This window comes from Lathyrus oleraceus, chromosome 1 (assembly GCF_024323335.1).
Source record: "Lathyrus oleraceus cultivar Zhongwan6 chromosome 1, CAAS_Psat_ZW6_1.0, whole genome shotgun sequence".
In the NCBI taxonomy this organism is placed as follows: Eukaryota; Viridiplantae; Streptophyta; class Magnoliopsida; order Fabales; family Fabaceae; genus Lathyrus; species Lathyrus oleraceus.
This window is the reverse complement of record NC_066579.1, coordinates 32666731-32693738: the sequence shown is the minus strand read 5'-3', so window position 1 is coordinate 32693738 and position 27008 is coordinate 32666731.

Here is a 27008-nt window from a genome sequence, read left to right as displayed (position 1 = left end):
GGTCGGGTTGGGTTTGAACTTGGATGATCCATTATTATTTTATATCCATAATAAAAAAATTAGTTAATATTAATTTCTTTTTAAATGTGATATTCTTAACTGTTTCATTAATTGTTTTGACCAAACCTTCTTACATTTTCATTGCTCATAAAGGCTCCAACAATTACTTCTCATAATTGTGTGAAGAATAATTCACTTCCACTATGGTGTGCTTCGACTGATTATCTATTGTGCAATAATAATCATTTAGTGAAAAAAATAAGTTATTTTTATCCTGAAAATATCGTTTGTTATTGTCTGTTTTGCATAATTTTAATTCGTACCTCAAAATATTTTAAAGATAAGAACTTAATATGTGACTCGACTTAATATTTTTTTTTTTGAAATATTGTTAACACCGTAAAGAAACATTATAAAATATTGCAAGTGGAATTGTATATTTTTAATCAAAATAGAGGAACATTGAGAATTTTTTTTACCAAAATAACCCAATTTTTCAAAAAAAATCCCAAAATAACCCTGTTTTCAAAAAAAATCTCAAACTACCCCATTTTTAGGAGGAGGCGTCAATCCAATTGGCGACTCCTCTTATAAATAGAGTGCAGGCGCCAATTGGATTGGCTAGGGCACATGGTGCAGCCAATTCAATTGGCACCCATGTGTATTTTTTCAAAGGAGGCGTCAATTGGATTAATGTATTTTGCAAAAAAATTTGTTATAAATAGAGGTGTTGTGTAAATAATTTTTCCATATCTCATTTTATCATTTGGCAATCATGTTTGGTGTTCGTCGCCGCTATGGAAAGGTGATTTATGCGAGAGATAAACCTCAGATGTTGATGCTCTTCTGGAACATCACTACTTTCGATCAACTGAAGAGGGAGCTGGTTCGTTGGTTAGATGGGAAAATACCAGAAGGGAAAAAAATTAGAAGTATTGAGAGACTCGACAGTATCTTTGGTTGGGTGCGAATGAAAACTGATAAGGATGCTAGGGAAATGATGTTCGGACGAGATGACATCACTTTGATTGTTGTAATCAGTTAGAAATATTTTGTTTTCAGTTTGCTTATGTTGTAGTGATGTTTGTTGTGAACCTCGTTGTAACAAAAACTTAATGATATATAAAAATTGAAGGTTACAAAAATACAATGTTACAAAAAGATTATGACCCAAATGATGCTCCTCGATTGGGATAGTTATTCTTGTTGTGTCTTGGTTGACGACAAATACTACGTAATCTTATCATTTTATCTGTCGTATAAATTTCGGTCTTGATAAGTGTGTTGTTTGGCCTTCCTTTTTCTGTCTATGCATCTCGCCATTATGCCAAACTATGTCACCTTCGTATGGAGGTCAGTATTCCTCCATTGGTAGCACCGAGAAGCTTTTATTATATACATTCATGATGGTGACGTCCTTGTACACATCAGATAAATGGTTGTAAGCGTCTTGGCGAGTATATGTGCATGTTGCAATGACATGGGAGCAAGGAATGTGGAAGGACTGGAATTTTCCATAGTCGCACCAACTTCTGTTTAGTATGACAGCATAGGCTAAATTTGGTCTCCCCTCGTTGTGGTCCATTGTTTCCTGAACTCTGGAATTTTGCCTATGACGGTCAAAGACTATTACAGCGTGTGTGCTAGCTTTGATGCTCTCCTCTTTCATGACTTTCATGCAACACTCACTGAATACTTGCCCAAACATTAACACCACACTCCATCTTTCACCTCTAGTTACGAACGTATAAGCCAACCTATAATAGGTTGATCTGACCAAGGCGGTTATTGGCAGATTTCTAATGCCTTTGAATACCCCGTTCATGGATCCCACAAGGTTTGTTGTCATGTGGCCCCATCGGCAACCTCCGTCAAATGCCCTTGTCCACAACTCTACTAGTATGTTATTCAGCCATCTTCTTGCGTCTTCATTAGACCAGTCTAATTTTATCACGATAATATTGAAATGACGGATGAGTTAAAGCATACCAACATTCACCACCTTCTTGCGAAGATTCTCATATTTTATTGCATGCATGAAGTTTTGTGCAATATGTCTAATGCAATAGACATGGGTAGAAGGAGGATCATGTCATCCGTTATCATGGTTGTTGTAGGCACTCTCTATGGCAGCATGTCTATCAGAAATCAAACAGAGATTAGCTTGTGGAGCCATATGCGTTCTGAGATGTCGAAGAAAGAAACCCTAACCACCAACTATTTTACCTTCAACCAGAGCAAAGGCAATGGGAAAGACATTATTGTTGCCGTCTGGTGCAACCACCATAAGCAAAGTACCCTTGTATTTTTCGTATAACCAAGTGCCATCAATTTGAATAATTGGTTTGCAGAATGCAAAACCTATGATGCATGGGTCAAACGCCCAAAAGAGACGGTGAAAGATTTTATTACCTGTAACACAAGTTCCGTCTGGCGTCATTGCTGGCAATGTCTCCATAATTACCACAGTTCCTAAAACATATGTTTTTAGTGCCTATAAAACCGTGACAATTCTTTGTATGAATCCTCTTAGTTGCCGAATACCTGTTCAACAACCTTTGTCCTCGCAATCCACGCTTTCTTGTAAGATGGAGTATGATTATATCTTATTCTGATATGTGATATAATTATATTCACCTTCACTTATGGGTCTTTGTTAACAAGTGGCAGAATGTCTTGACATATCAATGCAACACTTAATTTACGGTGATCTTGTTCAAGGTTAGTTGCAATGCAACTGTGAGGTGGGTCTATTGAATCTATCTCCCAAGAGTCGTTTTTATTTTTATAAGATGCAGCCAACCGAAACTTATAAAGGATGTTACGACATTCGATGATATGCCTTCTTGAATCAGTGCGTTTCACTATAAAATTAGCAGACTTGTTCATGTGGAATTTTTTGATAGCTCGCACACATTCTTCTTTAGTGCGGAACATGTCTCCCACCTTTAACTCACCTTCTGATCGTGGATACGAGTTATAGAAAACACAGTTGGATGTTTCATCGTCATGCAGATCCATGTTTTTCATATGTTGAGGCGGATTGTAGACATGACTAGGAGGTATTGGCGCTGGTTGATCATCATCTTCAATGTCGTTGTTCAACATATGATCGACCTGTATCTCAGTCTCCTCTTCTTCTTCATCAACGGCATTAACTTCTGCTTCTGCTTCTGGGTCAACGTCATTTGAGCAATGTGAATCAAATTCACCAGATTTATCCTGACTGGTTATTTAAGATTGCTGAGATGGTATACATGGTTGAAGAGTAATATACAACTCAATACAATTGCAGCCTGAATGTTTATGACTAACAAACATGTATTCAACATCTTCAGCATCACGTACCTTAAGCGGGAAAAACTTGCATTGACTGTTCTAAAAAAATATTGGATTTTGATACGTGATCTTTGACACAATACCCGATCCTATGCAGGATTGTATTCTTTTTTTCAAATGCAAGAAATTTGCATTTCTCTTGATCTTAAGTCGAATGGTATCGGTGTTTCGAAAATAAAATCTGTATAACTCAGACTCGTATGTCTCACCATTACAGTGAACATTGACACTATATTTCGGTGAAGATGACATTGTAATATTTTTGGTGCAGATGAAAATTAATTTCTTGTTGCAGATGAATATGTGTTGAGTGTTGGATGTTGATAGTAAAACACTTAAATAGGTAAGTGATTTGTCTCACATGCAAGCTAGTTCTAAGTGATGCATCTAACATGCAAGCTAGTCCAAAATGATGTGTCAAATATGCAAGCTACTCTGAAGTGATGTGTCCAGCATGCAAGAGAGAGGAAAGCCACATGTCACACATGCAAGCGCTAGCTCCAAATGAATTGGCGCCTCCTTACAATTCTTGCACATGGGCGTCAATCCATTTGGCTACACCATGTCTTGCATGCATGCAGACCTCGTAACCAAGCATTCAGACCTAGGTGTGTCATGCATGCGCCTATGGAGGCGCCAATTTGAATGGCGACACCATGTAAAAAATGCACATGGGCGTCAATTCATTTGGCTACCACATGCAAACACATTTTTCTATGCTCCACACTTTTGCCTATAAATAGGAAGATAACTCTAACACTTCTTCCACACCATCAGTCACTACTTCCTCTACAACATCAAATCTTTCATATGCAACAACCTCTTTCATCTGCATCAACCTCTTTCATCTCCGATAAGATGTCTATCCTCACAATGGGTGAATCGCACAGAGGAACAGTTGAAAACATATCAACTTATGTAAGCGTTTTATTCTTTTGCTATTTGTCTAGAGTACCTTTTAATAGAGTACCTTTTAATAACATATCAACTTAGTAAAGTATTTTCTTGTTTCTTTTATAGGATGTTTCAAGGTTCCATACTCGGGTCCACGAATATGTCCACATGGACCCGATGATTCAACTGTATGTTGAACTCGCCGGTTTTGGACATATAAGCAAAATTATATCTTGGTCGGTGGATAATAAATTCATTCTTGCTTTGTGCGAAAGATGGCGTCCTGAGACACACACATTCTGGTTTCCAACCGGTGAGTGTACTAGGACGTTAGAAGACGTCTACATGCTTTTGGGACTGCCTATTGAAGGTAAAGCTGTAAATGGTAAAATCAACTATGCGAATTCAATTTGCATGGACCTCTTGGGTACTGATTTGTTAGATGATAACTCAAGAGGTCAAGGTATACTCCTTTCACGCCTTAAGTCATATTATAACAATTTACATTTAGATGAGCATTCTACCGAAGAGGCTCGAATAATAAAAACTAGGTGTTACATTATGCTTTTAATTGGTTCTTTTTTATTTCCTGAAGATAGTGGTTTTAGTATGCATGTTATGTATTTACCTTTACTAAGACATGTAGATAAAATAGGAAGTTATAGTTGGGCATCCGCTTGTCTGGCCTATCTTTATAGTTCTTTGTGTAAAAATTCATACAAAGACACATCTACCTTTTCTGGATGTGCTGTTTTTCTCCAAGCATGGGGTTGGTCAAGACTACCGTCCCTAGCGCCCGTCAACAACAACCCTTTCACATTCTCGTATGCACAAAAGTAAGTTGTTTAAAATGCTATATATTTACTTACTTTAACGATTATTATCTCTAACTAATATTTTTTACCTTTTGGGTGCAGATGGTCGGCACATGGTATGAGTTATAACAGATGTCCAAGACATTGTATTACCCAGTATCGCAATCTCTTGGATCACCTACGACCGACAGACGTATGGATAATAACCTCATTATTTCGTTATAATTTGTTAACTTCTTCTACCAAGTTTATAATCCAAGTAACTTTCACATTTCAGTTTATTTGGCGCCCATACCTAAATTTGGATCATGACCATTGTTAGATACCCAAAAGTGCTTATTTGAGCTATCAAATATGGGCATCTTTCACTCCATTTCCTTGCTAAAGTGTTCGAAACCACCTTTGTTTTAGATGAATGGCAATACAATGATAAATGATCTTGGTACCTTTGATTTGTGCGTTATTGTGCAGGAATTAGGCATGAAATAATAGAAAATGAAGGCACAAGAAAGTTGGCAAAGGGACCAAAAAAGGATGCATTCATCAGCTTGCTCGCTAGGCGAGGGCTGTGGCGAAGAGCTCGCTAGGCGAGCACCCATCGAGCACCCAGCGAAGAGCTCCAGTATTTTAGAGTAGCAAACATCAACAAACTCGCTAGGCGAGCAGCCAGCGAAGGGTGTAGCAAACACGTCCAGACTTGGTCAAAAGCGCAACCAGCACTCACTCGCTAGGCGAGCCATTAGCGAGCTTCCAGCGAGCAATTCCAGTAGCAAAACCTCCTAAGCTCGCTGGAGCGAAGGGTGAAGCGTGGGCTTCGCCTAACGAAGGTTTTGTTCGCCTAGCGAACATGCCAATCTGGCAAAGGATATTTCTTTGGGCGCAGGTGCCTTAGGTGCCTCATTTTGGGGCTCGCTAGGCGAGCCATTCTGCTCGCCTAGCGAGCATGACAGCTCAGTAGCAACACTATAAGTAGCAGGGGCTACTTTTTGGAGCCATACCTTACACTTCCATACTTTTGTACTTTTGAGATATTTTTCCAGCATTGCTCTAGAGATACTTTGTGACCTAGAAATCATTTCTCTTCATCTCTTAACAATCTTTCACAAAAAGAAGGTGGATTCCCATCCAATCTCGATTATTCGACTCGGATGTTGATCAACCTTCTTCCAAAACTTGTTGACCAAGCTACCATGAAAATGAGTAGCTAAGTTCTTCATTTTGTCAATGTTAGATGTAGATGGTCATAAGCTTTGTGTGTATATGAGATGATCTTCATTTGTAAACTCTTTAATGATGAATATATGGTGAAAACTTTGTTTTATTGAAAACTCTTTGTGTTGGTTTATGATCGAGAGATGTTTACCAACTCTTTACCTAGGTTTTCATCCAATCCTGTTTGTTAGCTAGAGATAGTAATGAATGATTTTGTTCACCATAAGGTTGAACCAAAAAGTTGTCATTTTGATAGATTGTGTTAGAGATAAACAATGGATGAAAATGGGAAAACTCACAATGTGTGTTAGAGATAAACACATTGGAGGACTTTGTGAAATAGTTTATCATCTAAAGGAGTTTATAAGTTTTGTTGATCGAACATATACATGCAAAGTGATCGTTGAACCCTAACTTTGGCAATATTTCTCAAATATTAAAACCAAATCTTTTACCGCAATTTCTTACACTTTTATGCAAGATACCGTGACTAAAACCAAAACCCCCTTGTTACTACGAGTTAAGAATTGAAAAAACTGTCGAACGGCGGCGATATCTCACAATCCCTGTGGAGACGATAACAAAAACCCGACACTTAAAAACACAATCAACAACGATGAAGTCAATGAAGAAGACGCAACCGTATGGACTGCATGCACACCAATAATAAGATTCACAACTGTGGAGATGCACAACAATGATCGTGTGAAGTTGTAGTTCGGTATGGTTCAACACATCCCAGATCCCCCAGCAAGCCTAGGAGAATGGCATCTGCGCAAAGTTAACGACCAATGGAACTTCAATCCATGGAAAAGCTTCGCAAGATCTGAGTGTCGCAAATGGAAGCACCGTAATGACCATGTCTTAATTGACGCACTGATGCCAAATGAAGAAAAACCAAGTCGTACTTATATGGCTTGGTACAAATCGGTTGGTTTTGAGTTCATCGCCGAGGATATGTATCTATACGACCCACGCCAACAAACTTACACACCAGACGCCTCAACATCTAACCCCCAACAACATTGTTAGCCAGACTACACACAACCCCATATCCGTCAAACTTTTCGTTCCACAAACACATAAACATACAACCCTAACATGTCATACACCCAACCACAATACCAAGTACATACCCCGTACCACCACCAACAAATAGATCATCAACCAGAGACACAACATCGCTTCGCACCCAACACATCACCCTACCAAAGTCGCCTTATCCAGAACACTCAACGATCATTCAACATCAATCGTCCCTCCTCCTACCATAGCCAAGAAGCCCAAACCTCACAAAATTGAAACCTTCAACAACCCTATCTCTACCAAACACCCCAACAATCTTTCCAACATTTCCTCGGTGCATCATTCACACCCATGTCTCCCTTCAACCGTCCCGGTCGCCCACCAATAAGTTAAACACAACCCAACTACTCTGGCATGGGTCATGAACTCAGCTATGGCGGTACACCTTCGATGCATACTCAAGATTGTGTCGATTTGTCTGACTATCTCAACAGGCCATCTCCTGTAGTTGGTAGTGATGCTCCTGGCCCCTTAGATGCTCAAACACCAGTGATGAATCATCAACGCGGGTTAGGGCCACGGGTTCGGGTAACTAGGAGATGTGGGACCGGAGGTCGGTTAGGTGATCTCGGTCATCAACATTAGACTTTTTTGTGTAAGCGGGAATTTATATTAATATCAATTGGTCATATTTCGAAATTATGTATCACATAGACTGTTTAACAAAAAAAATTGTAAAATACACTGAGGTGCCAATCCAATTGACGCTTCCTTTAAATTGATACACATGAGCTCGAATTGAATTGGCCGCACCATGTGCCATAGCCAATTCAATTGGCGTCTGCACTCTATTTTTAAGAGGAGGCGCCAATTGGATTCACGTCTCCTCCTAAAAGTGGAGTAGTTTGAGAATTTTTTTGAAAACATGATTATTTTGATTATTTTTTTTTAAAAGCTGAATTACTTTTGTAAAAAATTCAAACATTGATTAGTAATAATATCATCCTTTCTTGTTTTAAAACAACCTAATAATAGAAGAGATTAATTTCTGCAACAAAAACAGTTTATACATCAACCGTTTAAAACTTTTGTAAAGTGGAAAAAATAATGACATTATAAATCGGCCTTAAAAGTTTTTTTATCGCTATCAATCGACAACCAACTTCAAATCTAGTTAAGACGGAACACTGTGGAGTCAAAAAGGGTTTTGAGATTAGTTCTTTAAAACACTTTAAGCCTAATTTTTGTTGACAGCCAACTTATAGTATAATGATTCTATTTTTATAAATATTTACAATTTTCTTCCTTATAAACAAATAAATAGACGTCTAACTATATACTCAAATATATAACACAAAACACAAAGTACATAAATATCTCAAAATCTTTTATAATCCATAGTCTATCTATATAAACAAATTGTATCACGTATATCTTGTTAAAAATTGATCTATATTTACATTTTTACTATTTAACCTTATTCTTCGTGAAACCCTAGATAATTTCTTTCTATAAAAAATTTCAACAACAACAAATAGTTTAAGGCAATAAAGATACTTGTGGCATAAATATTATAAATGCAGTAAAATATTGGTAGAATAATTTAAAATACTTGAAGAACATGACTTGTTTAAGGTTGTCAAAGATGGGCAGCTAGTGGAAGAGGAAGATGAGCATGCTCAACAAACGACTTCATCTCTCAAAGAGGAAAACGTTTCAACTCTAGAAAAGACCTGTATTAATGAAGAAAGACCGGAAGTAGGCAAGTCCATCTCATCTAACTCTTAAGTCTTTCCTATTGTTTGTTGTATTGAGCCTTTCAAAGGCCATTTTGTATAACATGGTATTGTTGCCCCCTTTGGAGGGTTCTTTTGTTTCGATTCCCTTTTGGGTCTTTGAAAGAGAAAGTCCACGCATTGAGGCAGCATGTTAATTGATTATGTGCTATTTGTTTTCCTAAGGCGTACATTCCTTAAGTCAGTGAAGACATCTTTAAAGGCGGAAATTAGGAAATTCTTGAAGGGCAGTTACGATTCTCACTCTTGAGTCGAACAAAAATTTCATGAAATAGCTTAATAATGTGTCAATGACTCCTTATCAGAAACCAAACAAATAGTCTAATAAGGAGGTAGTGACTTCGTAAGTATAGAGTGCATCTAGGTAGTTTAATCGATTTTTGGTATTAATGAAGTGTTACTTTAAATGTTAGAACTTTGTATAAATCTATTTTGGCCACTATACATAAGTCACTAATCAAATCACTAAGGCAAATCACCTTATGATTCAACCAAGTAGAAAAAGAGAACAATCCTCTCTTTTTCACTCTCTTGCTTCTAATAATTTTGGACAACAATGTATACACATAATTCTGAATTTTTATAAGAAGTTTGAATATGTAAGATGTTTATCAATTACTAGAATTGATTTTCCCTTTTAAGTAAACAATTCACAATATATGTTACACAAGTGCTCAGAAGTAATGGTGAAACTTTAAATGATACAATAAAATTGAATGTAGTAAGTTTCATACAAAGGTTTATGACACACGTCACTTGTTTGAAATTTGAGAGAAAATAAGTTTGAAATATAATGAAAGAGGTGAAGAAACAAAATATGATATGACAAGTATTTATATCAGCATAACACCTTTCTGAACAAGTATGTAATCATGAAACAATGTCATGATTGAAAGATGTATTTTAAAATTCATTAGTATAAGATTTTGAGTGAAAAAATATCACTGCTTCAGTGGTAACGACACATAATCGTAACCGGTTACAGCTGAAACCTTCATGGAAAAAAAATGAAATTTTTATCTGTGTAACCGGTTAACCAACATTGTGTAACTGGTTACACATGACAATGAAAAACAAAATATTTAAATTTTCATTTGTGTAACCGATTAGCCAAAATGGTGTAACCGGTTAAACGTGACATAATTTTGAAAAACATTTTAAAACAAAATTCGGATAAGTTTCCAAAAGATGTTAAAATGTATGCATGCACAAAGCTGAAGTAATGCAAATAGTTCTGAACACTATAGTATAGCCTACAATGGAATTGCAACTTGTACCTAAAAGTGATGATCAAGTTCCAAAGAGGTCCAAGTTCGTCTTGACAAAAATTGCTTGAGATACAAGTCTTGATTTCATAACTTTGACTGATGATGATTTTGCTCATCCTTTGATATATGCACATGGTCTTGAGAGATTAAAATTGTCTTCATCAAAACACAATGTTGGAGAAGCTTGACTTCACAGACTCCTCATCAGGAATAAAGAAAATGGCCTAATAAGGGGGTATTGATCACTCATCAAGAATCAAGCAAAATAACTTAATAATGCGACAATTATGCCTCATTAGGTATCAAGCGAATAACTAATAAGGCATCAAAGACTCCTTCTCAGAAATCAAGCAAATAGCCTAATAAGACGATAATGATCCCTCATCAAGAATCAAGCAAAATAACCTAGTTAGGTGGCAATCATCCCTCATCAAAAGTCAAGTTAATAGCCTAATAAGGCGTAAATAATCCTTCATCATGAATCGAGAAAAATAGGCTAATAAGGTGAACATGACTCCTCATCAAGAACAAAAAAAATAGCCTAATAAGGAGCCAACGACTCCTCATCATGAACTAAGCAAGTAGCCTAACTAATAATGTGGCAATGACACCTCATCAAGAATCAAGAAAAATAGCCTAACAAGGCAGATATGAGTTATCATCAAGAATCAAGAAAATATGAATCTATGTGTTTGTAGGTATGAAACTAATGATCTTGATGTTGACAAGATTCTTGATGTTATGATGATGACAACATTGATGAATGTTAAAGTTGGTGGTGATAGCTTTCCATCTCTTTGATGATGAAGATTAGCTTGAAGATATATCCAATTTCATTAAGTATAAGATTCAAGGTTCCTTTAAAATTCTTATATGATCGGTATATCTGGCAAATGAACTTGGAAGCTTCATAGTTGTGAAAGAGAGAAGGTGTGAAAGCATGTCTAGTCGTGTATGTTTGAGTGACCAGAGTCTTGTGAAAGTAGGAGAGTAACTCCAAAGATACTAAGGCAACTCACACAAATACTTAACATACTTTTAAACCCTCTATTTACTTAACAAAATCACCTAAAAATGTTTTTAAGGCCCTAACCAGTTGATCAGGGGATTGTCTGTTTGATTAGGAAGATTTTTCAAATTGTCCAATTGAATAGATGATGCCTAATCTAGTCTAAAATCAATTATGACAATCTCTTAAATATTGGTAACGAGTCTATAATAATCTATTATTTGATACAGCTGATTGATTAGCCTAATCGATTAGGCCATTAATTCGGGTCATGGATTGTTTCCATTTTGAGCCAAAATTTTTCCTATATAAAGGATATTTCTCTTCACTTCATAACACACTAGAACTCAGAGTTTTCCTAATTCTATACTATTTATCTCTCTCTTTAAATATTTTCTTCAACAAAGTTGTCTTAGTGCCTTGTGAGTGAAAACTACTTGTGAGAAAAGATTTGTATTGGTCTGTGCCACTGTTGTTATTTTCAAGAGTGTGATAGTCTTGAAGAATTGAGATTGGATCTTGAGACCAGCCATTGAAAATCTTTGTTTTGGTTATAGAACCCAGTCTGCAAAAGTTATGTTCGATTATTGAGATCATTCGGTGAAATCTCCACTCGGATCATGAGTTCATCCATTGGAAAATCTCTCTTTTTGTTGGGTGGATAAGCCAGTGTAAAATATATTGATTCGATTATATCAAGGGTTCATGGGCATAACCTGTAAAAGCTCAATATTATAGTGAAATCTTAAGAATATCTCTTTGGGATAAGAATATGTCAATGTTCGATCGAACCTGGATAACTCTCTGGTGCCACCTCTCTAACTCTATCTCTTTCATTTGCTTTACTGCTTTATTTATTTTTTGCTGCTTTCTCTCTCTGGTCTTATGAGTACTGACACAATTTTCTTCTTAAGTAATAAAACCTTAAAATTAACCACGAATTTAGAATATCACAATTCACCCCCTTATCGTGCTTAAAGCCACTTGTCAAATTGAGATTAGCCTAATAAGGCGATAATGACTCCTCATCGGGAATCAAGTGAATAACCTTATAGGGTGACAATTATACCTTATTAGGCATCAAGAGGAATAGCCTCATAAGGTGACAATAATACCTAATCAAGTATTAAGCGGAGATACCTTATAGGGAGCAATGGTCATATAACGTTTTGTACTTGATTTATTTTGACATTCTTCATCTTTTATTCGTGATTCTTTAGTTTCATGCTCGATAGCTTTGTTTGTGAAGACAAGCTTCTCCAACATTGTTTTGTGTTTTGATGAAGACAATGCCTTAAGATCAATTGCATTATCAAGAAGGAAAAATATAAATCATCAACTTTCAAGTCTCTTTCAAGTTTCTCTTACTACATGTCTTGGAATTCAAGTTATCAACAAGAGATAAATGGACTTTGAAGGATTTGATTAAAGCATAAGGTATATGTTACAATTATGCATAGAATAATACATTAGTTGCTCAGAAAATTTACATATTTCATCTCTAATATTTCTAAATTGTTTTTAAATTAAAGCATTTTGATTAATTGGTTACAAACTGATTTTCACATTTTCTATCAGCTGTAACCGGTTACACATGTATGTTAACCGGGTACAAACACGAGAAATTAAATATTTTGGAAAATTGTTCAGTTGTAACCGGTTAACCAATCCTTGTAACCGGTTACAACCACAATTTTTTTAAAAAAATGATTTGGCTTCAGTTGTAACCGGTTACTACAATGTGTTAACCGGGTACCACTGAAGTAATGCCACTTTCTCATGAAAAATTACATACCAATGTTTTTCATACTTGGTCATTGAATCATGGCAATGGTTGATGATTCTATACTTATTCAAAAGGGTGTTTTCCACATTATAAATAGCAAATTTTTATGAACTTCAAAATTCACTCTTCAAATTATTTCAAATTTAAATCTCTCTCAATTTTCAACTAAATTACTTGAATCAATACTTTTTGTGAAACTTTTTGCATTAAACTTTTAAGTATCATTGAAGTTTCACTAATTCATTTTTGAGAACTTAAGCATTACTCTTGTATATTGTATACATTGAAGAAAGATTAATTCTCAAGAATTGATACATATTCAAATCTTCATATTTACAACCTTCTATTTTGTAGATCACTAAGTGTTAAGTGATCTTGGTTTAAGATAAAAAGTGGTGTGCTTTTAATCTAAAGTGTAAAATAAAGTGGTGTGCTTTCTTGTATTTTAGATAAGTGTATGAGTGACCTTGGTGTGAGGATCGTACAAGTTCTAACATACTGAAATCTCTCATGAGGTGTGAGGGAACTAGACGTACCTTTTCTTTGGAAAGGGGAACTAGTATACATCTTAGTGTCTTTTATTTTTTCAGCACTTATTTTCTGCATTTTATCATTCTTTTCGTTTCCGGAAAAACAAGAACATTTGCCATCGTTCATAAAACAGAAAAATTTCAGAAAGTCTAATAAATCTAATTCACCCCCGATTATATTACTTACAACACTTACATATTTTTACTAAGTTAATAATTGAACAAGGTAGATAGTGTATGTGGTGGCGATAACGCCCTCACAAGATGGAGACTTTGATGTCGGTCGGTTAAATACAATGCATTTTCCAAATATAAAATTTGGAATTAGCATCCTCGTACGGACCATCGACAATAGCATCATATAGATTATAGTTGAGGTCCAGGTCAATTTGACCTGGCCCTATGGTGCATCAATTGTACTTATGGAAATTTCAATAGTGTGAACCATGCTCACATTAGATGATGCAACATGGATTTAGGTATTTTAAGTATGTAAAAAGTGAAGCTTTTCCTTCCAACCATATGGGTTGGGATTTTTATAGACCTAACCCATGGGCCAAGTTATGGGGGAAGAACTAGTTCCTTCCCAACTATTTGGCTAGACCGTGAGAATATGAAGATTAGTTCTTCCCTAATAATAAGAAGGGTGGTTTCTTCCTTGGAGTAATGAAAATAACTACTATTTTAGGAACACATAGTATTACATGTATCAATATAATTGTAACACAATAATATCAATTTGGGTCGGGAGCCCACATCCAAAACGAGATGGTTCAGGTCAGGCAATCCCTTGACTACCATATCACATGCAACCTATTCACCATATGACTATTTATGATATTCATATGTTGATTGAGTTATAGGCCGGTCCAGCAAAATCATTCAAGTGCACATTCTCTCAATCATGTGACTTGGGGCTCAATATGATTAAGTTGAATATATTGGTTCACAAAGAAATCAAAAAGTGAGAAGTTTATAGTTAATGGTGCAAAAGTGTGAAAAGCTATAAGAACTTCCCCAAGAAATGAATCCAACTATTAAAATCTCTTATTTGATCCTATGACTTGTTTATTTACTTTTATAATGTAAATGTGTGTGCGTGTGTGTGTGTGTGTGTGCATTGGTGTGTGTGGGTGCATGTGTGTGTATGTGTGTGTGTGTGTATGTGTGTGCATATGTGTGCATGTGTGTGTGTGTGTATGTGTGTACATGCGTGCGTCCGTGTGTCCTCTAAAAGTACTTAGGTAGTATCACATACACGAGAAAATCTATTTTCAATCTTCATATGTTTTCAAAAAACTCATCTAAAACATCTTGGTTTTGAAAAAGATTTTGAAAACCAAAGCTTAATTGAATTTAAAGCTTATTTAATTGATTATACAAGGAAATTTTGCTCCCTAATCAATTATGACACTTGTGTAATCAATTATTAGTCGAACTCACTCAATGATAGACTAAGGAAACCTTCTAATCGATTATGTTTCAAACCCAACATAGTTTTTGTCACACCCATATATAATACATGTCTAGAAGTACATATTATACATAGTGTAATACTGGTACTGAAATACACAAGAACCTATTGGCAACATTATATATATTTAGATGCCCAAAAAGAAACACAACTATGGCATAATATACATAAGGGTGCCTAAAATAAAACTAAGAGCTAGATCATTCTCTAAATGATCTCAAAATAGATATTTGCACAGCGAAACATCATCCAAAATATCAAATAGTCAAGGACATCAAATCACATTGTCCTTATCCTTCTCCTGCACAGAACTTTCTGAAAAGAAACAACTAGTATGGGGTGAAATAATAATCTCAATGGGTTCCCTATCTTATGGATCCACTCTGCTCTACAAGGTTTCTAATTGATTTATAATTTAAGTCAACAAGGGGAAGAAGACTTAAGAAATGGGGAATTCTCACAATGTATGGAAACATGTTACATGTGTTCTCATAACTCAAGTAAATCACTATTTAGATTCATGAAACATCAATCCCCGAGCAGACCTACGTCTAGGGAAAGCTTGGTTCATACATGCTCGTAGTATTCGAAATTCATGGTGGATATCGGGTCCTCTATGAGACTCAAACTCAGTTCAAGTGTCTGTCACTCGTATTAGACTCGAACCCACTTAGAGTATCTTTCACTGTATGGGAATCTAACCCACTTAGGTGTCCACCTTCCCCCCATGTCTGCCATGGTTGGGACTCAAACTCAATTGAGGCATAAATCATTGGATTCACATCCAATTTCCAACTTTACATAAGCATCTCAAAATGGGATGTGCACCATCAAGGGAAAAACCATCTGAATACATGATTATTCCCATAAAATGTGATTGAATTTGTCAACCATTAGGTGACCTCATTCACCAATATTTACATCATCAACACATGTTCCACAAAATGCATATCATTCCTATTTAAACAATTAGTTACCTACGATACACACCGATTTATCTTTGTGTACAAGCATTATCATCTAAGTTAGTCATCATACCCTAATTATATTTCTAGTCTATTTAACTAATTATGCTTCTAAGGTTTTCTCACCAATCATCATGAGTTTTTAATTGTATTATCACATTCACATAACAATCAAGTCTTATCATACTTATCATGTTGTCATATATGGAATATAGTTAAATCGATGATAATTCCATGCCCACATATCATAGGATAATTTACATGACCCTTAAGATGGCTTAGGACCCTTGGGAAACACAGTTTTTGAAAGCCAAGTTAACCAAGGGTTGCATCGCGTCTTTCCTGGCTCTTATACCTAAGGTGCGAAATCCTCAAAATTTGTTTGAATACAGACATGTTTGTCTTGTTAGATGCTTATGCAAGTTATTAGGAAAGTTGTTTGCTTCTAGATTGAAAGTTGTCATCGGGAAAATTATTTCAAACAAGAAAATTGTGTTCATTCCGGGGAGAAATATCTTGGATGGGGTTTTGATGGTTAATGAAGTAATATATGCAGCGAAAAGAGAGAATAGAAGTTGCTTAGTTTTGAAGGTTGATTACGAAAAAGCTTACGACAATGTGAGCTAGAATTATTTACGGTCCTTGCTTCGCAAGATGGGATTTGGTAAAAAGTGGCTTAATTAGATGGAGGTGTGTGTCTTTAATAGTTCAATCTCGTTTTTGGTTAATGGTAGCGCAACAAATGATTTTAAGGTGGAAGGTGGGCTTTGTCAAGGAGATCCGTTATCTCCTTTTATAGTTGTCATTACTATGGAAGGTTTAACCGGGTTGGTTGGTATTGCAAAGGAGCAACGGGAATTCAAAGGCTTTAAGGTTAATGATGAGGTAACCTTCAATATTCTCCAATTCACAGATGATACCGTAATTCTTAGGGACGGAGGAAGCGACAATCTTTGGATCATTAACACTTTATTAAGAGGTTTCAAATTGATTTCTTGCCTTCGTGTTAATTTATGCAAAAGCAGTGTGTTTAGTATCAATGTGTGCAAGTGGTCTTTAGGGGTGGCTTCGTCATTTCTCTCTTGTAGGGTCAATTCTATTCCTTTTAAATTCCTATGAGTCATGGTGGGAAGCATCCCTATAAGAATGTCTTTGTAAAAGGAGGTGATTAATAACATAAGGATGATCTAAATTGCATTGCATTGGAACAATGTAACTTCCTTTGTGTTAAAGATATCTAGGATGTTATATGACATTCCAAGATCTTCCACCGTCCCAATATAAGCTTTCTTTAATCTGCTCAACTTAACATCTTCAATTATATATTTCAAATGTGCGAATACTAGTTTTGATCCCCAACTCTTTGATCCTTTCTTGGATTTGACCTAAATTAATCATAGTTGTTCTTAAGAACATTTGCTCACGATCGTGTATAATCCCCTCAGTGTGATGTTTCTCCCTTATATCGGGCTTGCCTCTGCATGTCTTTTTATAAGGGGCTTTGTTTCCTATTTTCCTTCATACATACCCCACCTTTCTCTACTCGTCAGCAGGCTCATGCTTGGAAAGCAAAGCCACATGATTGCTTTCTTCTTGAATTCCCACAGAGTAAAATTTGTTTATAGATGGTAAAGGATCCATTAATATTACTTGAGTTTTAACTACTGAGAACTTGTCATTCAAACCTGTTAAGAATTGAATAATCTGATTTTCAAGGCAAAACTCACGCGCAATGCACATTGCTCCACATCTGCATGGATGAATACAAGCACATGATAAAATTGGTTTGTGAGAGTTTAACTCAAATTGACAAAAACTTGTTATGGTTAGATTTCATCATCATTATACTCATGCATAATCATTAGTTAGTAATATGTTCCTCTACTTATCTATTAATATTACCGCCTATTGCTCTCACAAAATCCCATTTCTGACTCAATAGTGTGAAATCAATTTTATTGACTAATAGTCGATGTATTAAACTATTAAATACAACAAGATTAAGTCCAAACAGTGATATACTAACATAGATTACCAACAATCAATATTCTATGGATATTAAACATAACCTTATGTCTGGGCATTAACATCCAATATACGGAGACTTGGATCTAGTAATAACCATCACCTTTTGTATGCCAAGCCATACCATGAAAAAAAATTAGATGGATAATACAAAATAATCATTAGGGACTAAAAATCATAAATATTAAAGCATAAGTAGAATTAAACAAAACGTTACGATCGAATGAAACTTGAATATATAAAGACTACATTTATGCCACAACAAAGATATTCCTAGCTACGCTTACTTATTATAGTTGTATAAGTAATCTCGAGAAAACAAATTCAGAGAGTTATCTGTAATGTCACTATGAACAACGCTTCCGCCTTTAATCTCCATCTCCTATTCTCATGTTGAAACCAAAGTGAACCTACTCATTTTCTATACTACCTTGAATCCACCAAAACTCCCTAAGATTTAAAGTTACACCTTCTATTTATAAGCTAGAGAAAGGTTGGATCGCTAGGCGCACCGCTCATCTTTGCCTAGCGCACCTACTTTCTTCTAGGTTAAGAAAAGCTAGCTCACCCTGCAATTATCCCTAGCCTCCCTATCTTTCTAGGTGCACCACACATCTTTTCTTAGTTCATAAACCCTTCATTCACCATGAAGTTACTTACGAGGAAGTACTATCTTTCCAATGCTCCCGTAGCACGTCCTTGGACGTGGCCTAGTGAGCCTTGCTTGTAGAAAGTTCGTCTTGGTAATGCCTTTGTGTGTTGCTTGGTGGTTTTTCAGTCCTTTTCACCTGTTTTTTGATAAACATGCAAGTAGAGAGTCAAAACAAGTGTTCTTTTTATCACTTTTCATAGATAAATCAGTTTTTTTTTGGTATTGATTTCTTGTAAAATAAATCAATTAGTGCCTACATATTTCACGTAATTTTGGCCCTTATCACTTAGCGACAATAACATTTTGCAGAGAAAACCTTTGTAAACTCGGAAAATGAAATGTTAGTAAAGTTTGCGCTTAGAGACTAGATGATCTCGCTTAGTGAAAGTCCTGCATAATCTCAAAACCTATTCTTTTTACGTGTTTTAGATAATATTATTTGTGTAAAACAAAATTTAAAGCTAAAAAGTTGGGTTTCCTCCCAAAAAGTGCTTGTTTAACGTCTTTAGGTCGACGCATGTGTTAAGGTTCCTTCATGTACCTCATTTCCTTCTTTCTATTTTCTCTTAGGAATTTGAGATTGAAAGGCAATTGCTTCAAGGATTCATAGAATGGTACGTTTCATATTCCTTTGATAATGTTTACAAACCTTGGATATTGTTTTGTTTTCTTCGTTTTTAGTTGGAGCCTGTGGAGCTTTTGGTTGTGAATCTTCAGTTAGGTATTCTCCAACTATGTTCCTTTTAATTTTATCCCACTTTATTTTTCTAGCTCAACAACATCTTTTTCCTTTTCTTCATTACAACCATTTTCACTCACTTTATGATGTTCATTTGAGTTAGTTTGTGTGTTGATGTTGGTTTGTAGATCAAGTAAATCCTTGACTAAATGAACAATATGAACCATAAGATTTTTTATTGAAGCATTTATGCGTTTCTGATTTCCCATAGTCACTTACATGAACTGATTATGTGTCTCCTCCAATCTTGATAAATTGTCTTGTTGATGAGGATTCTGGTAGGGCTATTGTTTGTGGATGGGTTATGCATATTGTCCATAGTTTAAGTCGTTATTGCTTTGATATTACCATGTTTTTCTTTGGTTGTTCAAGAAGTTTATTACTTCGTCTGGTAGAGGATAATATCATGTGGGACGATTTCTAGTGCAAAGCTTACAATGATAAATTTTCCAGTGTATATGCACTTCCTGCATTTCTTTGTGAAAAGGTTTTATTGTTTTATTATCTTGCATAAAAAATCTAAGTAGAACTAGCTAACATGATTATTAGGTTAGAGACTATAAACAAAATATAAATAAAATACTTAAAATGATTTAAAAAAACGGTTGCAATGTCTTTAAAAACTAACGTCAATCCCCAACATTGATGCCAATGTTGTTGTAGCTCGAAATAGAGTACATAAATTATTGTATCCACAGAGGCTGGTTGTGTTTTAAAGACCGTTCAATAGTTTTTATAATTCTAAGAAAATGGTTTTTTAGAGTTGTTTGTTTGTGAAAATAAAATTACATAAAATAAATTGAGATTTCAGTGTTAATATTAAGAAAACTTATTGGGATTAGATTTCATCATCCTTATCCTCATGTATAACCATTGACAAGTAATATGCTCTTCTATTTAGCTATTTATATTATCACCTATTACTCTCATTACAACACATCTCTGAGTCATTGGGGTGATGTCAGTTGTATTATATAATAGAAGATTTGTTGTAACACCCTAAACCCTGAAACTTATGTATTAAGAATTATACGACAACTTAAGGTGTCACCAACGACAAACCTATAAAATAATTCAACAATTAATAAACATGCAATGGAATATACTAACGTCATACAACACCTATCATCGCATGTTAACCTTCACTAATGGTATCATTGTGGCGGTATCGATCCTAATCAGATAAATAAACATAAACTTAACATTTAATCTTTAAAACTCATTTAAATAAAACTTCTTCAATAATAAGAGTTATTAACTCAACTCTTAAACACTTCAACATAAGCCAATCAAATATTAAACTTCAACAGAATAATCAAATAAAACGTTCCTGGCCCCGATGTTACACGATGAGAGAACGACTTATAAAATAATGGAACTAAAGAAGTAACTCATTGAGCTAACTTCCCTTACTACAGTAATTACTCCTGAGTATCTGCAAGATGTCCATGGTGGGCAACATTCAAGCAAAGAGGGTGAGAAATACATTCAAATAATAAACGGTGCATAAACACTAAGAGTAGATTAAATACAATATTATTCAAACATAATCCATTATACACCACAACACATGTATGTATTCAAGTTTCATCCACTTCACCATAATACACAATCAATATGCAATGTGACTCTCAATAACATTATAGACTCATATGTATGTAGTACCAACCTCAACAATGATTCTCTTCATGAATCGGGTTCCATCTGTCAAACCCATGAGCCCCACACTGAGCTCCAAACCTCAAAATCAAGCTTAGGACAATTACCATTCACCAACATCGAAATCGATAATCGCCTCTTTCATAACAACAACTCATGATGCATGAATGGATGTATGCATCATCGTAACAACACAATTGATATCACATTGAATCACATAATTTCCCATACAATGTTAACATGATAGTTTCACATTTAAACCATGCATATTAAACCCACATGTCATCAAAACATAACATTTAAACAACCTACAATTCTATTAGTAATTTCCCATATCATTTCATCAACAACGAAAACTCAACATTTTGCTAAAGGAATCATAACATCATCATGAAAACCACAACAACAGTACACACATAATCCTAGTTTAATCATCCCAACTCTCACTACCACTGTTTAATTTATCATGTTAACTTTCTAACACTTCAAACTACATATAAATCATACTTATGGAATGAAAGTCATGACCAAAATCGTCGGGATATGTCAACTAATTCGAAAACCGATTTTTCTCAAAATTATATTGTGCAATCGATTGCAATTAGGGAGCAATTGATTGTCACTGAAGGATTTTCCAAAAATTACATTTTGCAATCGATTGCAATCAGGTTGCAATTGATTATCACTTGAAGATTTTCCAAAAATTACACTAGGGAAATCGATTGCAATCATGGTGCAATCAATTGACACTGAAGGATTTTCTAAAAAAAGTAGTTTTCTCTGTTAGGATTGCAGAACCAATTCCATCCCTTCCAACCTCATACCATCCCCAAATTAATCAATCAAAAACTCTCAAAATCACATTCTAACATCACCAATGGATCAAACATCCTTAAATTAACAAACTACAGTTTTTCCTCATGATTTCATCAACCAAAATCATACCCTAAAATACCAAATTTTTATTAAAACTCAATAGCACATCGTACAACAACCACATATCATTACAACTCAAATCAATCCATGACAAACATAATCAAGATCAACATACAAACAAATTTATCATTCAAAAGTTCGTCAATTCACATCACATATTCATAGATGATCAAACATTATTTGAGGTTAAGGAAACCTCTCTACCCCTTCATGATTTAGAACCCATAGATGAATAGTTTCCATTCCCTTTAATTTGGATTTCAGAATTTCCAGCAAAAGCAAGGTGAATTGGTGTTCTTTCCTCAAGCCATAACACTCATCTTCAAGCTTTCTCTACAAAACCCTTTTTTATTTCACGTACTATAAAAATGAGATCTATTTCTCTCTAATTTTATATTTTTTATAAATAATTAATCATCTCTCTCTAATTACATCTTAAGCCCAACTAACTAAATCTCTTACTCCTTACCCCCATTTATTTCTATTAATTCACACTTTCCACTCCATTCTTACTAATTCTCTATTTCTATTATTTTAATTTAATTAATTCTACCCACCAAACTAATTAATTCACAAAATTCACAAAACATAATTATTTAATTAATTACACACCAATTAAATTAAATACTAGAATTTTTGCCCCAAAAAATTACCTAGGGAAAATAGAGTAGGGTATGACTCTCTCATCTGCTTCTCATGCTCCCAAGTCATGCTTCCACCCGTTGGTCCTCCCCAAACTACCTTCACCAAGACAATCTCCTTACGACGCAACTTCTATACTTCCCGACCATCTATTTGCACGGGTGATGCCTCGACAATCAGGTTATCTCTCATTTGTACCTCGTCCACTTGGATCATATGAGACACATCATGAAGGTTAGAAAGCGGTGGTGGAAACGTGATCTGATAGGTAACTCCCCCTATCTTCTTCATTATTTGGTAGGAACCAATAAAACATGGAGTGAGCTTCCTAGATTTTAAAGCTCGGCCGACCCCATTCAGCGGTGTAACTCTTAGAAACACAGGATCACCTTTTTCGAACTCAATGGCATTCCTTCTCTTATCATGGTAGTTCTTTTGTCGACTTTGAGAAGCTCTCATATTCTCCTGAGTTAATTTAATCTTTTCAGTCCTCTGTCGAATAATATTCAGTCTGAGCATAACACTCTCACCTGATTCGTACCAACACAAAGGATTCCTGCATCTCCTTTCATCAAAGCCTCAAATGGTGTCATTATAATACTAGAATGGAAATAGATATTATAAGTGAACTTAATCAAGGGCAAGTAGCTAACCCAAGCGCCTCCATGTTCTAGAACACAAGCCCTTAACAAATCCTCTAAAGATTGAATAGTCCTCTCTGTTTGACCGTCCGTCTACGAATAATAAGAAGAACTCAACCTTAACATGGTACCCATCGCCTTCTGCAAACTCTCCCAAAATCTCAAAGTGAATCTTGGATCTCGATCCGACACAATACTCGAAGGAATACCATACAAATTGACAATCTTCTCAATATACAACTCATCCAACTTCTGCATAGAGTAATTGATCTTAATCGGAATAAAATGAGCCGATTTAGTCAGCCTATCCACAATTACCCAAATGGAGTCACATCCCTTTGTCGTCTTAGGCATATTTTTTCACAAAATCCATAGAAATACTATCCTATTTCCACTCTAGAATGCTCAATGGTTGCATCAGGCCCAACGAATTCTGTTTTTCAATCTTTGATTTTTGACAGATCAAACAAGCATAGAAAAACTCGGTTACCTCTTTATTCATACCAGGCCACTAAAATAATTTCTCCAAGTCTTGATACATCTTAGTATCACCGGGATAAATACTTAACCTACTCATATGGCATTTTTCAAGAATACTCTTTTTAGGTTCTGGTACATCTGGATTGCAAACTCTATTTCCGAATCTGATCACATCGTTCTCATCGACTCTGAAGTCACCACCCTCACCTCGGTTAATCAATGTTAACCAATCAATCAATCATAAGTCAGTTTTTTGGCCTTCTCTGATTTCTTCCAGAATGTCACTAGGCAACTTCACATATCCAACTTAACACTACTAGGAGTTCTTTCACATACCAAACGCATATCTCTGAATTTCTCAATCAACTTTAATTCTCATACCATAAGCATCACATGTGTAAGGACTTTCTACTCTACACATCAGTTACCACATTCACTTTACTCGGATGGTAATTTAGACCAAAATCATAATCTTTCAGGAGCTCGAGCCATCTTCTCTGCCTTATGTTAAGTTCTTTTTGATCAAACAAATATTTCAAACTCTTGTGATCACTGAACACTTCAAATCTGGAACCAAAAAAGTAATGTCTCCAAATGTTAAGTACAAACACAACAACTGCTAACTCTAAGTCGTGTGTAGGATAATTCCTCTCATAAACTTTCAATTATCTAGAAGCTTAAGCAACCATTTGGTCGCTCTCCATTAGTACACCTCCTAGACCCATCTTTGAAGCATCACAATATACTACAAAAGGTTCAATCAGATCCAGCAACATCAAAACTGGAGCAATCATCAATTTCTTCTTGAGCTCTGCAAAACTCTCTTCACAAGCAAAATCCCACACATACGCTTGACCCTTTCGAGTCAACTGAGTCAAAGGCATTACCAACTTCAAAAAACCTTCTATGAACCTACAAAGGTAACCAGTTAACCCAAAGAAACTTCTAATCCCAGTAACAGACTTCAGAGTCTCCCACTGCAATACATCATCAACCTTCAACGGATTAACAACAATACCACCACTAAATATCACGTGCCCGAGAAAACTCACTTTCTCCAACTAGAATTCACACTTGAATAACTTGGCATATAATTTTTTATCCTTTAACGTCTGCAACACCACCTTCATATGTTCCTTATGCTCTTCATCAGATTTCAAATATATAAGGATATCATCGATAAACACCACAATAAACTGATCTAAGTACATATGGAAAATTATATTCTTGTACTCCATGAAAACTTCAGGCACATTAGACACTCCAAATGGCATTACAGAATATTCATAGTGATCATATCTTATTTTGAGCACATTCTTCATAATATCATCCGGTTTCACTCGAATCTGATGGTAAATAACCACAAATTAATTTTACTAAAAACATGAGCATCGACTAATTGATCCATCGAATCATCGATTCTCCGCCGAGGATATTTATTCTTAATCGTCACCTTGTTCGACTGTGATAGTCAATACACAACCTCATGCTACCATCATTCTTCTACACTAACAATATCGGTGCACCCCAAGGAGAAACACTTGGTTAAACAAATTTCTTCTCAAATAACTATTCTAACTGTTTCTTCAGCTCTTTCAACTCTAAAGTAGACAATTTATACGAAGCCATTGAAATAGGACTAGTACCAGGTAATAAGTCAATAGAAAACTCAATGTCTCGCTAAGGTGGCAAATCACTGATATCATCTAGGAATACCTCTGGAAATTCAAAAATCAAGAACACCTGCCCCTATCATTCACAACCTCATTCACTTGCTTAGCCAACATAAACACTCCCTCATCTTCATTGATTTCAAGGAACGTCACATATTTGTTGTAACAGTTGATATGCATATTATTGAACTCCAACCAATTTATCCCAAGGATAACATCAAGTTTATTCAGCGGTAGAAAAACTAAATCTATCCCAAAATTCTTACCATAGATAGTTAATGGACAATTCAAACAAACTAGAGAAGTATGAAGGTGGAAAGAAACACAAGAAAGGGGGTTTGATTTGGGTTTCTAAAAACAATATCTTTTTCAAAACTAACTCAATCAAACAAAAGCACGAACAAGAAAAATAACAAAGTTATTTTTATATTGGTTCACTGTTAACGAAACTACCTCCAGTCAACCCAACCAAGGTGATTTTTCCTTCTTAACAAGTAATTAATCCATTATAACTGAAACTGATTACAGACACCACAAATACAAATCGTATTTGTCTTCTTGAGTCTATCTGACTAAAACTTAGTCACTCAAGGAAACCACTCAAACAACTTTGAGATTTACAAGTGCGTGTTTAGAAGTATTGCTTCTAAGAAAGCAGATTAAGACGATTTAAATACAATGAATATCTTCACACAATAACGAGCAATAAATCTTGTGTGTTTACAAATACCATACATAGAAAATATATATTTTAGCAAATAATGTATGTGTAAGTGTAGTTTTTAGTGTAGTGAACTAATAGCTTCTTCAATTCTTCCAAGAATCCTTTATATAGGCAGTTAAAAGATCATTTGGAGGGTAGAATTAGAATAGCAAACTGTAGTTGTCTTTTTCTGTAACGGTTTGCATATAAGAGATAAAATGGTAAAATAGTATTGTCCTTAGCCCATAAAATCAGCTTAGTAGAGGGAAGGGTGATCTTGTACTATGTACTATTTTTCTGACGCAAAACCTTTTGATCTTATCTTCTAATCTTCAGAGGCTTCTAATTAAATGATGTTGAAGCATGCTTAGAAGGATCAAGAGACTAGTTGATAAAATCTTCAGAACCTTGGCCTTCAGAGTCTTGACACAATTCCTTAGAACCTAGTCTTCAGAGTCTTTAGATTTTGTTCTTCCGAATCTTTAGAACTTGAGCGCAGAATCTTGAAGGCAAACAATCTTTTAGAGGCTCTTTAATCAGAGCCACAGTCAGAAGCTTTAGCACAAACGTTCATCAGAACCGTTGTCTAAAATATTTCTTGAACTTTAAAGCATCTTATAAAGAACTTGTATATCTTTAGAGTCAGAGTGTGTTGATTCCAGAGTTTGATGACATCATACATCATTGCTTCTGAGTCAGAACCTATTAGTAAAAGCTACACACTAGTTAAAAACCATTAATGTA